Below are 16,192 nucleotides of genomic sequence, written 5' to 3' on the forward strand. Positions count from 1 at the left end.
TCAAAGAAATTTTCAAGTGATCAATAGATCAATACGAAACATTCTGAGTCTACATCAAATGACTGTCTCACACAAATCATGTAAGATGTTACCATGCGATTTTCACATGATCATCTTTTGACTTTCATCAAGAATAAAAGATGAACTTGGTTAAAGCGAAAGCTTACCAACAAATATTTTGAGAAATATGTAAGCGGGTTAAAATCAGCTCGAAATATCAAACGTGTATAAAGTAGAGTCTATATAGCTATACGACTTTTATCTCGATAGGAGATAGAATAAAAATAGACTTTTGAGTGATAGATGAGTTCAAGTCTCCACATACCTTTTGTTGATGAAGTTCCAAAATCTCCCCTTAGTAGTTCTTCGTCTTCAATCGATGAACATCGTGAAGTCTAAAGCTCCACAGCACATTTTATCCTAATATGAGACATAGTTATAAGTAGACTAGAAATCAAGACTTATAGTTTTGACAACTAAACTTGACAAACAAGATTGAGATAACAACGCTTGTGAGTTCAACCGAGCTGTGCTCTAACACTTGTTTTCTCAAGGTTAAGCTATTTCAAATGGACATAAAGTCTGCATTTTTAAATGGGTGTATGAAGGAAGAAGTCTATGTTGCTCAACCTAAAGGTTTTGAAAGTCCAGAATAACCCGACATGTCTTTAAGATCAATATGGCATTATACGGATTAAAACAAGCACCTCGAGCATGGTACGAAAGACTTACCACTTCACTTCTTCTAAAAGGATACTCAAAAGGTGGAGCTGATAAGACTATGTTTACCAAATTGAGCGGGAAAAATATTTGTATTGCTCAAATTTATGTGGATGACATAATCTATGGATCTACTTCCGAGAAACTTTCTAAAGAGTTTCAAACCTCTCTTAGCAAGGAATTCGAGATGAGAAATGTTGGTGAACTAAGATTCTTTTTGGGTCTACAAATTCAACAACATAAGGACGTAATTTACATTTCTTAAGAAAAGTATGCAAAAGATCTTGTTAAAAGATTTGGTCTTGAGAAAAGTACTCCCAAACTAACTTCCATGCCCATTACTGGGAAGTTTCATAAGGATGGGAGTGGTATTGATGTTGATCAAAAACTCTATAGATCCACCATTGGAAGTATTTTATATATTACATCAACTAAACCAGATATCGCTTTTAGCGTTGGTTGTTGTGCTAGATTTCAGGCTAAGCCAAAAGAATCTCATCTTGCAGATGCAAAACGGATCATAAGATATACACAACATACTATCGGTTATGGTCTCTCGTATACATTTTATACTAACACATATCTCACAACATATTCTGATGCACATTGGGCAGGTTGTATAGAAGATAAAAAAAGCACATCTGGAGGATTCTACTATGTAGGACTAAACCTTGTTGCCTGGCATAGCAAAAAAAAAAACTCACAGTCTTTGTCGACGTGCGAAGCGGAATAAATTGTTGCAAGTTCATGTTGTACTCAACTTTTATGGATGAAAAAAATGCTTATTGATTATGGAATCGATACTGTAACAATGAAGGTCTTTTGTGATAACTCAAACGAAATTCGAATTACTGAAAATCATGTTCAGCACTCAGGAACTAAGAACATTAACATAATATACCACTTCATTAGATATCTCTATGAAAATAGTATTGTCAACATAGAGTTTGTGCCGTCATAACAACAATTGGCTGATATTCTCACCAAATCTATGGACACCGCAACGTTTCAACACCTACAGAAGTCTATTGGTGTTGTCTTGGTTCATTAAATCAAGTTCTAATTATTTCCCATGAATTTATTTATATATTTCAGGCAATAAAACTTGAGTTCCAGGTAAGGAATTGTTGACATCTAAACAAAATCCTTCTTTTTATAAAGCAAGGTCACTCATGTTGTTCTCTTGGGAATGACTGCATGCATATGGTTTACAGATTATTATGTAATGGGAAGTGAATCAATAATCTATAGATTTCACCTATTATGCAAAAGATGTAAGTATTGATTAAGGGGGAGAAACATATCACTGTAGTATTACTTCAGAGTTGCGATACAATTGAACTTTGGAGAAAGGAATAATACTATGTTTTTGTATAACGACGATTGAGAATATTTGTTTCAAAAGTTTTTATCGCTATGAAATCGGTTCTTCAACAACAACGATGCTGAGTTGAACACGTTCAGAACCGTTGCAACTTGAAATTACGAAGAGTTAAAGGAGTTGAAGATGCCAATTAAATCAAGACACATTGGATTCAAGAAGTTGTCTAAGATTTATTTTTTATCCATATGTATTGATAGTTTTGTCAGTAAAATTGACAAAGGGGGAGATTGTTAGAGCATTGCTCGGTCGAACTCACAAGTGTTGTTATCTCAAGCTTGTTGTCAAAACTATATCTTGATTTCTAGACTACAATTAGTTAAGTTTCATACTAGGATAAAAGTGTAGTTGAGAAACAGTGGATCACGATAGTCATCATTCCGTTCCACCGTTTGAAGGTGAATATCAACCGAAGATTTTAGAGAACTTCATCAACAAAAGGTAAGTGAAGGCTTAACCACCTATATCTCAAGTTATATTCACTTTTCTGTCATTTGATACGATGTCGCATAACTAATTATACTAGTATGCGTAGACAAAAATTCGAGTCGGGAACTAATTATCAAGTTAGCGGACTTATCGAAATATAATGACTAAGCTTAATGAACATTTGTTCATGCTTGATGAATTTTGGTTAAGGACAATTTATTGTTTGAAATCAAAATCATGATTCAAGTTTTATCGTTCGAAACATCCTGGAACAGTAATGTGTGTCATTGATGTTATTGGGGAATGTTTCGAATCGATTTAGAGAGAAATATAAAACTATACTATAGATTCGGATACAAGACAGTTTTATCAGTCTTACAAACAAGGAAATTTTTTATATGTATGAACCCGTATTACATGAAAATTTGTTTAACTTGTGAACCGGATCGTTACGCATACTCGTATGCAAATCATTCTTGAACTGTGGTTACGGAACCGGGGTGAGTATCCAAACCGGTACATAAACTAAAACAGTTATGTGTCTGAACTCGGCAGCGTTTCCAGACTGGTACGCAAACCTAAAAAGTTATGTGAACTCCGGAACTTTGGTTTGGTTAAAAGTTACAAACCGGTACGCGTACTGTCACTGAACCGACTCACGAAGGGCAATATTTGTACCTTGTACACCTACTAACCATGTAGATTATATTTTCAAGTGTGTTTAAATTATTTCTACGAGATAATTAGCATTTGATTAATTCTCTAAAAATACTAGACTTATTTGATCACATGTCTGTGACTCGGGGTTAATATCTTATGTGTCCATAAAAATGAAGATTAAGCTTTTAAGTTCAAGCCGGCTAGTTTCGGCTAACCATGTTGAACATAGTCTTTGTACAAGGTTCGGTTTTGGCTTCACCTAACCAGAGTGTATATCTTACTTATGTAAATCAGATTCAAATATTCATCTTACGGTGGATATTGTTTGCTTAGTTCCAAAGATATCTAGACTTAAACCTAAAGTAACATATGCTTTGAATGTCTATAAACGGGGAACTTCAAGCATCTGGGATATTTGAATCCTGACAATACTTTTTTGGTGTGTCCTAGTTGTATCTAGAGTCGTCCTCTTCCTAACCTTTTTAGGGTTTAGCAAATACAAAGTCTTCATAGGGATTCGTGAAGCCGGGTCCAGTTATCTTTCATTGATAACTTGAGTATGCTGATCTTGATTGTTTGTAGATCTTTCTCCATCGATCAAGGTAGATAGAAATCATTAAAGTTCTCTTCGTCTCAAACTTTGTTGATTCCATAAGTTTTATACTTGTGAGGTGAATAATAATCTACGCTACACTTCGGGTTGCATAAGTCCGGATTTTGAGGTTAGATAGACTTTGTCTATTGCTATCGATTTCCACACCTTTGATCAAGTTATTTTATTGTAAAAGTAAATCACATACATGCTTAATCTGTGAGAGGTAGATTTGGTTTAAAGTCTTCAATTGAGTTGAAGCAACTCTTAGTTCGTGTGATGTCATCTAAGGGAATAAATTTCCCAGAGTCCTGTTGGGATTCAAGAGGCGTAAGGAGCACAACTGTACCTTAATCGGGGGATACCTTTTTAGGGCTCAACTACATTCCAGTCGGATGTTAATTGGTAGTAGGCTAGTGTCTGTAGCGTCTTAATACAATTTGTTGTTTAATTTGGACTAGATTTTTTTGTATTTGCGGTTTCTTCGTTAACAAAACTTCTGGTGTCTGTGTTATTTCTTTTTCCGAATTATATTGTTGATCTTTATAATTGAAATACCACAGGTTGTACATTGATCAATCTTAGTAGATATATATGACCTAGTTTGTTGGATACGACTAGATTGATTCTTGGAAAATTGGTCTTTGGTATTATCCAAGTAATCTCTTTGTGATTAGGTTCACAGACTTGTTTTTGTAAACGTTCTAATCGCAAGAGAGAGAAATATAACTCTATATATTATTCCTTGATTGAGTTTAGCTCTCGGAGTTGTATTGAGTTTGTCCATACAGATTTCCTAAAAAAAAAGTAGTGGTGTATTTTGGTACCCAGCGTTTTCAAAACCACTATTCTGTAAGAGCTAACCAATTTGACCAAAGTTTAGGTGTTGTAACTGTCATGCATCTCAAGTATTATTCCAAGCATGCATTAGTTATATCAGTCTGCCCATCTGTTTGACGATGGTAAACTGTACTGAGCTTCAAGGTAGTACCTAGAGACTTGAACAACTCTTGCCATAAGTTACTGATAAAAAATTATCTATCTCAGATACTATGGAAGATGGGAGACCATGTAACTTGAATATGTGGCGCAAAAATTCCTTAGCTACAAAAATTGCTGAAAATGGATGGCGAAGAGCAATGAAATGGTTGTATTTGGTTAACCTGAAAACTACCACCAAAATGACAGATTTTCTATTAGAAAGTGGTAACCCTTCAATAAATTCCATAAATATGTGTTTTCGCAGTATCTAGAATAGGGAGAGGTTGCAGAAGACCAGTTGGAGCAGTATGTTCAGTTTTATTGCATTGGCACACATCACAGGTAGCTACCAAATGATGAGTGCTAAAAAGTGCATATTTCTATATATTTTTCTTGGCATTTAACTCATATTTTGTGCATTAAATTCTCCATTTTATCCCATATTCTGTATTTTCATTGTTTTCAATAATAAATACTTTTCTTAATTAATTTTGCATTTTTAGGTACTAAATAAAGCCTGGTTAACTCACGAAGTGAAAAGAGCAAAGAAACGGCAAAGACTCCCGCAGAAAGGCAGCGAAGAATGATGTTTGCAAGAGCCGGATCAACTAGAAGTGGGCTTGGAAGCAAGAATTTGTTCTTAAAGAAGAAGTGGGCTCAGAATTGTCTAAGCCCAAACTCTAACCTAAGTCCAAGACCAATCCCAAAGCCTGCCTAAGCTCGTAGCCGTCATATTGGATCCACAGATGCATCCTACGGTCGCTTCATCGTCGTGCATCGAAGTCTGAAGCTCCTGTCAAACACTACAGCACCTAGCTCCATCTTGAGCCATCAGTTTCGTTGTACTTCCGCATCCAACGGTCGCTCCTCGCTTCCTTCTGTCTCGCCATTAGATCGACCCATCATCTTCGCATCCAACGTCGCATCCTCGCTGTTCATCAACAATTGCTAAACCCGCTCAACACCCGAGTACCAAATACCCTATACCCAAAACAAACGCACCCCAATCCATTTTCCATCGACTTCTTCTCTTTCTCCCTCACCCTCTGCAACACCACCATACCCTTCCGCACCACCATTCCCACCACCTTCTCCTGCTGCCTCCACCAACTCGAGCAAAGCTCGAGTAAACAAACCCTCACACATCACCATCACTCTTCTATCCACCTATTATCAGCCTACATCTTCACCTTCTCCTCTCAGTGAAGAATTAGGTTAATATTAGTTGGAGTAGGGGTAAGGATTAGGGCACCAACTCGCACCAAAGAAGCATGGGAGGAAGCAGAAGAATGGGTCGAAGGCTATGAAGCAAATCAGAGAAGTATGGGTAAGATTCAACAAACCCTAATTTCAACTGTATTTGGGTATTTTTGGGAATTGGGTGTATGAACCCTAATTATGTAAATTGGGTATAAATAGAAGGTGTTTGGTGCTGTTGTGGGTATGTCTGGGCTAGCCAGAGCTTCACCCAAGAGGACTGGACTAGCCAGTTCCTCAACTGTCCTGTTTTTAGTTCAACTGTTTTGTGTTATTTTCAATTGTTTTGCACTATCAATTATGTTCTAACCTGTTCTGCTAGGGTTGAGATGAAGCCCTAGCTTATTGCTTGTTATTCATGCTCTTGTCAGTAGCCATGATGTGTGTAAATTCTCATAGTGAAACTCCATCTTAGGGCTTCAACACTAGTCTTTCACATTGGATGTCAGGCATCCATTGTAGTTAGAATCATCTAGTGTTGCTGAATTGCAACTCATGCTTAATTTTATATATTGTTCTTTTGATTAACTGTGCTTTAAACAGACAGTTAATACTTAGGGGAGATACCTTAGTTGTGATAGGAGATTTCATATCAAAATGACCCTTGATATATAGAGGATTGACATCCCTCTTGCTGGTGGTTATAGAAAAACAAAGTTACTGTTAGTGATGAATAGTCAGTGTGAGTTAGAGGTGGATTCAAAAGCCCTAGCATGTTCCTGTTTACTTGCTTTACATTCTACTGTTTTTCAGTTCAGTCACTGCCATCATCTCAAGTGTGTTTTAACACAACCAAGACTCTTTGTTACAACTCAGTTTTAGTGAAACTCTAAGCTTCAACTACACACACCTTGTCCCTGTGGATCGACCCGTATTTGCATTGTTCTACACCTCGACACCGTGCACTTGCGGTATTAGTTTGTGACTCTTTTAGAGATCCACCACCAAATGCATGATATCTTGTTTCATATTGGGCCAGAAAAAGTAAGATTTAGCCCTGTTGTAAGTCCCTAACATACCAGAATGGCCACCAACTGCTGAAGCATGTACTGAGTGCATGATAGAAGTTTTAATGTTTTTGCTAGGGCCAATCTAAAGTCTTGTCTTATATCTGATAATACCATCCTGGAAAGAATAAGACTTGTGACAAGGTGTGGTGAGCAACTGAGTAATGAGTTGTTGAGATGTAGAATCTTCCATATAACTACTTAGAACATCTTGAGTCCATTGAAGTTGCACCAAAGAGAGAGCATGACATGCTGAACTAGGATGAGGTAGTCTGGATAATGCATCAGCAGCCTTATTATCAAGACTTTTCTTGTATATGATGACATAGTCTAAACCCAAAAGCTTCATTAGCCACTTCTGTTGCAGCACAAAAGTGATTCTCTGCTTCATAAAAAATTTCAGACTCTAGTGATCAGTATTGATAATGAACTGGCTGTGAGATAAATAACGTTTCCACTTTTGAACTGTCATCACAATAGTAACAAATCTTTCGCATAAGTAAAAAGTGATAATACTTTAGGACCAAGTGGTTTACTATAGGAGGTATTTGATTTGTTGTTCTGCATCAATACAACACCCACTCCCCTGGAACAAGCATCAGTTTCAAGAACAAAAGGTAAGGAAAAAATCGATAAGGCCAACACTGGAGCAGTAGTCATAACTTGTTTGAGGAAGAAAATTGATTGTTAGGCAGTTGAAGACCAATAAAATGAGTCCTTCTTAAGTATGTACGCAAGAGGATCGCTAATGAAAAAGCGGGGGTATAACAACCACACCCAATAATTCGTTCGAAAATCTGTATGGACTAACTCTAATATAATTCTGAGAGCACCAGCTTATAAAGTGAGCTCAACCAAGAAATATATCAAAGAGTTATATCTCAATTTCTCAATACAACCTGCAATCAAACATATATAAATATGTGAGCCCGATTGATATAAGAAACAACTTGGATGGTACCAAAGACCAACGCCCGAGTGTCAATTAATTTATATCCAACAATCAAGGTCGTATTTACCAACTGATTGAACTACGCACAACCTGTGATCAATTATCTAAAAATATAATGCGGAAAAGAAATAACACAAACACCAGAAGTTTTGTTAACGAGGAAACCGCAAATGCAGAAAAACCCCGGTACCTAGTCCAGATTTGAACACCATACTGTATTAAGTCGCTACAGACACTAGCCCACAACAAGTTAAATTCAAGTTGGAATATATTTGAGCCCTAACCAAGTCTCACACCGACGATTAATTACAGTCGTGTTCCTTACGCCTAGAACCACGCCGGATTTTGCGCACTTGATTCCCTTAGCTGATCTCACCCACTAAGAGTTGCTACGTCCCAAAGTCGAAGACTTATAAACAAATCTGTCTCCCACAGATGAGCCTATCTTGATAGATAAATCTGTCTCCCACAGAAGTACCTATGAAGTTTTTGTTCCGTCTTTTGATAAATCAAGGTGAACATGAACCAATTGATAATCCGGTCTTATACTCCCGAAGAGCGTCCTAGAAATATCAATCACCTCATAATAACTTAACTATATGGTAGCAGAAGAAGTTATTGTGGAATCACAAAGAATGAGACGAAGAGATTTGTGATTACTTTTTATATCTTACCCATCGGAGATAAATCTCGAGCAAATCTTAGAGAAGATATTACTCAATATGATAGAACAAGTAAGATCAGAACACGCAACTACAGAGAAAATAGTTGGATCTGGCTTCACGAATCCCAAATGAAGTCTTCAAGTCGTTAACCTATAATGGTTTTCGAAAAACCTAGGTTAAAGGAGAATAGACTCTAGTCGCAACTAGGACACAAGAAAGTGACGGGATTAGGTTTCCCAGTTGCTAGAGTTTTCCCTTATATAGTCTTTCAATTAGTAACAAAGCATTCAATATTCATCATTAGATGAAAACCTGATTTAAGATTCAAGCTAAGTCTTCTTAAAACCAAAGTAATATCTCTCCAACGTTAGATGGTCTTAGCTTGTTACACACAAATGAAATATACCTTCATTTAGATATGGGTAACCGTACTTAAATGTGTATATTGAGTTGGCTCAATAAGTTAAACCGAAGTTATCCATATGAACATTTTTGTCTTAACCACATTCAACTAACACTTCTAGATCAACTATGATGATCAATCAATCATGAAAGATAATCAAGTAAATCTAATTGTATTTTACATAGAGTTGTTCAATTGTTCACTGTTTCACATAAATATATATGAACCAATTGAATCAAAATCGGATTGATTCATAAGAATCAATTCATGAACATTAAGCCATGGTTTGCAAAGATTGCATTCCTTAATTCATAATTGTATTTGTTCATGAGTATGAGAAACATACTTAACCGATTTTAGAACTTAAACTACTAAGTTTGCAAAAAGGTGCGGAAACTATAACTTCCGGACTTTGGTCTTGTCAGTTTGCAAACGGGTATGCATATTGTTGTGCCGGACCGTAACTCAGGTAGAATCGTTCGCATACTGGTATGCAAACATGGTTGCCGGACTTTAACAGTTAAAACCGTTCGCATACTAGGTATGCAAACAAGGTTCCCAGACATGAATCATACCAAAACAGTTTGCATACTAGGTACACATACTGTGATGTATCCAGACAAAGGTTTTTGTTCTAAACTCCCATTTCAATCATTGAAACATCCTTAGAAGATGATAATAGCTGTCTTACACAAACTATTAACTTATAAGTAATTTTCAAGTGATTGAATGATCAATACGAAAATTTCCGAGTCGATATCAAATGATTGTCTCACACAAATCATGTAAGATGTTTCAAGGCAATTTTCACATGATCATCTTTTGACTTATTATTTAGTTTCCAACAAATAAATTGTTTCCAACTAAACTCGTCAAGAATATGATGAACGTAGCTAAAGCAAAAAGACTCCAACACATATTTCGAGAAATAGATAACCGAGTTAAGCTCACCTCAAAATATCAAATGTGTGTAATATAAAAGTCTATATAGCTATACGACTTAGTCTCATTAGGAGATAGAACAAATAGACTTGTAAGTGATATATAAGTTTTAGTCTCCACATACCTTTTGTTGATGAAGTTCCTCAAAGCTCTCCTTAGTAGATCTTCGTCTTTAATTTATGAACATTGTGAAGTCTAAAGCTCAACTATACAATCTATCCTAATCCGAGACATGGATATAAATAGATTAAAAATCAAGAATTATAGTTTTGATCAACTATACTTGACAAATAAGCTTGAGATAGAAACGCTTGCGAGTTCGACCGAGCAGTGCTCTAACATCTAATAGTAATGCGACGATCCTAGATTTATATTAATATTCCGGCTGGACCTATCAATAGTAATTCAAGATCTTTCCATAAGAACACAATACCATATGCCTCACGCTAGTCAAAAACGTCTAATTGAGTTGGAAGTAAAATTCCAATAAAAACAATACTGCAAGTAGGGCTGAACATGGTTTCGGTTTTTCGCTGGAACCGGACCAAACCAGACCAATTAGGAAGAAACCAAACCGAACCATGTACTAATGGATTGGTTACGGTGTAGAAAGTGGAAAACCGATAGTGTTGGTTTTGGTTTGGTTTGACCTCTAAAACCGAACCAAAAACCATTAGAAAACCGATTAATTTTAAACTTAGTTTCTACCTTTAATTTACAAGTATTAGATTCTACCCATTGATTTAGAGGATAAATAGAAACCCTAAAACTAATATTTCATTATGATACTCCCCCTCTTTCTCTTTCTCCTTCTCTCAGTCGCCTCCCTTCTCCACCCCCAACTACATCCGCTGCTACTCGACTTTTTTCTTCCCGTCTTCCTTCTTTTTTATTTGTCAATAACTAAATTAAGATATATTATATATCTTCTTTTGATCTCTAGAATTAGAGTAAGCTTTAACTATTCTTGATATTTTTTGTATTTTTTTTTCTGTAAATTTGTGTAAACCAATACTATCGGCAACTACAATTTTTTTATCTGTAGATTTGTGTTTTTTTTTTTTTTTGGTTTGACATAATTATTGGTTAACCAAAAACCACTGGGACAAACCGAAACCAACTGGAACCATTTGGAAACCAAACCAATGGTTAATGGATTGGTTTGGTTTAGATTTTTAGAAACCAATAGTATTGGTTTCGGTTTTGGTTTGGCTAGAAACCAAACCAAAACCGACCATGAACAGCCCTAACTGCAAGAGAACCTCTTTTTCATAAAAATAAGTACCGAACTGGACTAGAAGTTCAACTGAATTAAGAAATAAATATTGGAAGGTTTCGACATAACTATGTTCGAAAAGAAAAAAAACTCAAAAAAAACTCTCAGTTTGGTGTCAAGCACCGGTGTCTCTCGGTGATAAACCTTATTGAGAATAAGGAAAAATAAAGCAAAATCTAAAAGATAGTCACTGCAAAGAAGAGATCCTACTTCTTCCCACAAACTGCAGCGACTCCAAGGGCAGCTTTGCGACTAAATCACTTGTTTACTCTACTACCTGAAATAGAAAATCAACACAAGGTCAAAGCCTTGATAATTGCAAGTTCATTCTCATTCCATCATATATACCGATAGCATATAAGATATAAAAGTATAAGGGTAGTCTATATGTTTTAACTACAACCAATAATTAGATCAGAGATTCAGCATTCCAACCAAAAGACAATGCCGCTTACCTTCGGCAGTTCACAAAAGAACACACACCCATTCAAGAATAAAGTCATTTACATTTAATCTAGCGCGCACCGGTGCTCACAAGCTATATGCTATTGTGGCCCTGACCTCTTGGATTAACAAACTCATCTACTACCCACCGGTGCGCTCGAACTATTTGAATAGACGAGGCCCTGCTCGCTTAGTAAGTAGATTCACAAACAACTTATCATTCAATAAGGATTTGAATCCTAACCATACATAACACCTTTAAAAGAAATTTAAAAAGTATAGAGTTTACACCTGCACTTCAATGCAACATTCATTCTCACAAGAACAACAAGAAAGTAAAATACATACCATAGCATATGACAGTTCAGAAACTATCCCATCAGTTTTTACACCAAACACCACAATTGCACCTGTCACATTCCTTATTAACACTAACCTGATCCCAAAGAAATTTCTACCATTTCATAGATATATAACAGGCATTGTATCAAAATTTCATAAAAAAGTAACGGTTAAAACTTAATTTACCACTGATTCTATAAGTTCATCTCAACTGAATTTCTACAAGTTTACCTGAAAAAGTCAGTTGGTTTGGATATCTACCAAACTCCGTTTCACCTGAAATTTTTACAGAAATCTCATGGCAAAAATGGGTTTCTCCTATTAAAATTTCAGAGAATTCTATTTAGCACAACTATGTGATTTATGGTTTTCAGAACTGCCTAATTACTGAAAAACTGCAGAACCAGTCTCTGAAACATGGATGTTTAAGTGCCCTCTCCTACTCTGATCAATCTGATATTTTGGTAGGATGGTTACTACAATGAAGGTTAAAATGGTTACTACACAGCAGGGTACAACATATTCAAAAATCATGATAATCTGATGGTTGGATCTCCGTTTAAGGACCAGTCAGTACCTAATTTTTTTGGTGACAAAAATATCAATCCATACGAATTTAACCTAAAAATCTCTACTTTTTATCCTAGGTTTTCAATAGAAAGAACAATTGAAGCTTACATAACTACCAATAGTACATTATAAAGCAAGAAGAACTTGCCTTGGACTTGATATTGAAGTGCCTAAAGCTCTCCACGGGATTCAATAGAAGTTGTTCTTGTTGCGTACAAAATTTCTCCTGCTAGGTTTTCTTCTGTTGTTATCAAACGAAAAGAATCTGCTAGGTTATAATTCTTCCTACTTTTAATTCTTGATTTAGGATTTATGATATTACCAAACTAACCTTTATTTGTTATCTACGCACTACTTCTTAATATGGGCAGCCTATTAGCTAACAACAAGACTATTTTAAAGGCAACCTAACAATAAAACAATTGAAGAATTTGAGGTTATGAAAAGTATTGTATACCTTAATGAATCTTCTATAATACCCAGTAAGACCCAAGAATCCTCTCAATTGTTTTAGATTGGAGGTCTAATTGCTTGGCAACAATGTTGTCAGGATCAGCAGCAACACCTTCAGAAGTAATCAAGTGTCCCGAATATTCTAGTTGAGGTTGAGCAAAAGAACATTTATTCATGTTAGAAAATAAAGAATGGTCTCTCAACACCTGCAGAGTCTGAGAAAGGCGAAGAATATGGTCTTAAAGAGATTTGTTATAGACAAGTATGTCATAAAAACAAGAATAAATTTTCTAAGAAAGGGTTTAAAATTTTTGTTCATTGGAGCCTGGAAGTAGCAGGGGTATAGTAAGACCAAAGGTAACTCTAAATTCAAAATAACCATGATGTGTTTTAAAAGCAGTCTTGTAAGTGTCATCCAAATGCATTTTAATCTGATGATATCCTGACCTTAAATCTAGCTTTGTGAAGATAACAGAACCATTGAGTTCATCCAGTAGTTCTTCAATGAGGGGAATAAGAAATTCGTCTTTAATTCTTAACTAATTCAATTTTCCTATAATCTACACAAAATTTCCAAGAACCATCTTTCTTCTTAACAAGTAGCATATGTGCTGCAAAAGGACTATGACTACCTCGGATAATACCCGCTGACAACATATCTTGAACCATCTTCTCAGCAATAACTTTATGCATATAAGGACATCTACAAGGTTATTGGGCAGTGGGAATAACATTGGCCTTTAATGGAATCCTATGGTCAAGTTCTCTTGAAAGAGGTAGGAAGTTGGTTCAATAAAAACATTAGGGAAGGTATCCAATAAAGATTCAATATCAAAGTGAATGGAAGAAACTGGAAAAGAAGCTACTGAGAAGAACTGACCAATTAAAGCAGGTGTGTTGCTTTTGATAAACTTCAAAAAGGACTCACCAGTGATCATACTGCAATAGGGATTAGAAGTACTGCCCTATAATATGATGTGTTTACCCTGATGCATAAAGGAAACCTTAAGTTCATCCAAGTTGAACACTTCATCACCCAATTTTTTCAACAGTCTACTCATAGCACCATATCACAACCTCCAAGTGGAAGAACTCTTAAGTCACCAGAAAATTGATAACCCTGCATAGACCAATTCAGCTCATTACACACACCTTTACTAATGGTTGTATCTTTATTGGCCACTGTGACTAACATGTGTCCAGTTGGTGTTATATGAAGTTGCAACTAATCAACCAATGTAGCATCCACAAAACTGTGAGTACTACTAGTATCTATATGGACCACGAACTTCTTCTTATGGAATAATCCTGAAACTCGAATTGTGTTATGGGTCGCAAGACTTGTTAAAGCATGAAAAGAATCTTGATAGTAGCTTATGAAAAGTAGTTGGTGAGGCGGCCTCTTCCTCTGACTCGTCCATTAAGAGTGGGGATTGTTCTTCGTCCGAATCTATTATCATAAATAATTATTGAGTTTTATAGAAATGACCTGGTTTATAGAACTTATCACAATTGTAGCACAATCCTTGATCATGTCTCACCTTCATCTAAGAAGGAGTATGCTTCTTAATAGGTGGTGGTGGTGGGGTGGGGTGGGGTGGGGTGGGGGGATATGTGGTGTTGTTTTAGTTGGAGTGGTGGGATGAGTGACAAATGTTTCGTAGGGGAAAAAATGGCTTAGGAATATTAGTCAGGATTACGAATTTCCTCCGTCAACCCATTAATAAACTCATAGTGAAATACTCCTCAGAAAGGCTCTTATTCTTTGATTTCATTAGAATCATATTTTTCGTAGTAATCCTCAACTGTAGTAATCTAAGACAATTTATTAAAACTACCAACATAATTATCATATGCAACATCCTCAAATATGAAACAGACATCAATAACAAATCTAACCCAATCTACAAATGGCTTATCCTCCTAATAGTCTGAAAACCACGCATCTACTTTACCTTCTAAATGAATAGAGGCGAGATCGAATCGTTTCACTAGCTCAACAGAATTTAGATAAAAATACCTTTACATTTTCGAATCCATCAATCCATCAAACCTAGGAAAATCAATTTTGGGGTGGCGAATGAAGTTGCGTGAAGAGATATGTAAACCAGTAGTCTAACCCATCTCACTAAATGGATTTTCAGAATGAGTATCCTCTGCAGATCCAAAAATTGGTGTGTTATTTGAAGAAGGAGTAATTGGAATCTGAATACCCAAATGCTTACATAGTGTGAGGAACTGGAAATTCATAGTTTATCTGATCGAACCCGCTTCAAGTTTGAGATCTAACAAATCCTTTTCTAAAACAAATAATCGTTCCACATCAAGCTTCTGCTGATGAGTAACATCCTAGTATGAGCTTTATCACCACCTCCAGTCATGAATCAAAACACATGATCAACGAATCTGATACGAAATGTTGAGAATCAACAAAGATAGATGAAACCACTCATAGCAATAACCTACTCTTCCAATGAATGAGCTTGATAAATCGGTAATATTCTTCTTACCTCAGTCTGTTACAATCATTTGTAATAAATACATCTTCTAAACTCTCACTAACTCCACAATTAATCTCAGCCGTTGGATACATATTAACCTAATCTGAGAGTTTACGAAAAAGACCCCATCAATTAAGAATAAACACAACTAATAAGAAGTAAAACAAGGACTGGTCAAACAATAAGGACTTGTACAATAGGTACATGGCATCATCCAACGGTGTGGGTTTTGATGCAGTTATCAATCAACAACTTGAGAGGTTACTCATCCATGGATTGCTCTAGATTTCTTTTCAACTTTAAAGCTAATAGCGTTGAAAAGGCCTCAATATTTGTTTAAGGTTTATCATTATTTATATTCCATTTATCCAACCACTTTCGAATGTTGGGTGTTACAATTTAACCCTCTTAAATTGGTGGCGGCTCCTGAGTGTATACGTTCAATCATCCGATGTTCCATTCCCGCTATGAGACCAATACCTGAACCGTCTCAATTACTAAATATATAAGCTCAAATCTATGATCTTCCTTTCCCCTTATGATACCAGTAACTGGACTATCCCGCCCAGCGTAATTTCTCACCCTAAACAGGTGACCCATCGTTGGCTCTGATACCA

Source organism: Papaver somniferum, chromosome 1, assembly GCF_003573695.1.
Source record: "Papaver somniferum cultivar HN1 chromosome 1, ASM357369v1, whole genome shotgun sequence".
Classification (NCBI taxonomy): domain Eukaryota; kingdom Viridiplantae; phylum Streptophyta; class Magnoliopsida; order Ranunculales; family Papaveraceae; genus Papaver; species Papaver somniferum.